The sequence below is a fragment of the Hippocampus comes genome, unplaced genomic scaffold, assembly GCF_001891065.2.
Source record: "Hippocampus comes isolate QL1 unplaced genomic scaffold, H_comes_QL1_v1.1 scaffold94, whole genome shotgun sequence".
NCBI classification, from domain to species: Eukaryota; Metazoa; Chordata; class Actinopteri; order Syngnathiformes; family Syngnathidae; genus Hippocampus; species Hippocampus comes.
The window spans coordinates 4,156,278-4,157,642 of record NW_017806059.1 but is presented as its reverse complement, the minus strand read 5'-3'; the positions used below and the strand labels follow the sequence as shown (position 1 = coordinate 4,157,642).

At 43.1% G+C, this 1,365-nt stretch overlaps 1 non-coding gene across 1 annotated transcript; it reads left to right on the top strand.

Moving 5' to 3' along the window:
• Window positions 1–8: 8 nt before the first annotated feature.
• Window positions 9–81, top strand: trnaf-gaa (transfer RNA phenylalanine (anticodon GAA)). Its single transcript has one exon. It is a non-coding gene; the product is annotated as a tRNA-Phe (tRNA).
• Window positions 82–1,365: the final 1,284 nt, after the last annotated feature.

Below are 1,365 nucleotides of genomic sequence, written 5' to 3'. Positions count from 1 at the left end.
CACAAGAGGCCGAAATAGCTCAGTTGGGAGAGCGTTAGACTGAAGATTTGAAGGCCCCTGGTTCAAACCCGGGTTTCAGCATGTGAGGCACAGGAATTGTTTCTTTGTTGAGATTACTCTTCTCCGAGGTGTCCTGTGACTCGCTGTTGTGTTTTTGGCCGATAAGATCCCATTAATTGACTGGTGAAAAGGTTAACTACACAAGAGGCCGAAATAGCTCAGTTGGGACAGCGCTGCACTGAAGGTCCCTCGTCCAATCCTGGGTTTCGGCATGTGAGTCACAGGAAACTATGCATAGATTTAGTTAAATTATACTGAGCTAATTTGGTTATATGATTTGTGAAATCACACATATATACACACACACACCGGGGAGTCACCAGGGCCGTGGCTCACTTCCACACTTCCATGTGTGTGTATATATATATATATATATATATATATATCCTTCAAACTTGGGTTTGAGGCCTTGGAGCTTGAGGCTTCTGCGCAGGTATTGCACTCTTCTACACGGAGATGTTGGATGTTGCTCTTGGTACTTGAGTTTACCAACCCAGCTTGGGGGTTCATAATTGCCCCCAGTGCCACGATCACTCCTGGCACCACTGTTACCAATGCACACCACATTTTCTCAAATTCTCCCTTTCGTCTTTGGTATTTCTCCTTCTTTTCATGTTCCCTTTTTACGGCTGTTGCTGTCATTTGGGATTGCTACATTTGTTACGACTGCTATCTTCTGATGTTTATCCACTCCCACTATGCCAGTTTGTCAGTCTGAATCTAGAAGTCCCACAGGACCTTGGCCTGGTTGTTCTCAACCATCTTCGGAGGTGTCTGCCAACTTGATTATGGGACCTCTTGTCCATATTTGCTACAGATGTTATGGTACACTATTCCAGCAACCTGGTTATGCTGCTTACGTGACAAGACAACATGCCATCCCAAATTTTTGGGAACTGTGAATGAATAAATTTGAAATGCCTAAGATGTTCAGACATTCACACGTAGGTACAACAACGAGGCCGGTTAAATCTTTATCACACAAAATCGTTCGACATTAGAATTTTCCAGGCCTTCGCTTCTAAAAATGTTCCTGACCCGGACCTCTTTAAATGATGGTTGAATACCGCTGTTTTAAAATAACCAACAGAAACTAATGTATTTTGAGGCCAGATACCTCGGTAAGCGCCCACTAGTCAAAATTGTCATGCGGTCAGTCCTATTTCCTGTACATTATAAATTGGAATTGTTTATTTATTGCCAAGAAGCCAACAGGATGGAAGGCCCAGTGTGAACATGAGGTTAATTAACAGCGGTCACACTGTTTGTTTGACCTATGACCTTTTTGCATGACAAGAGTTTTAT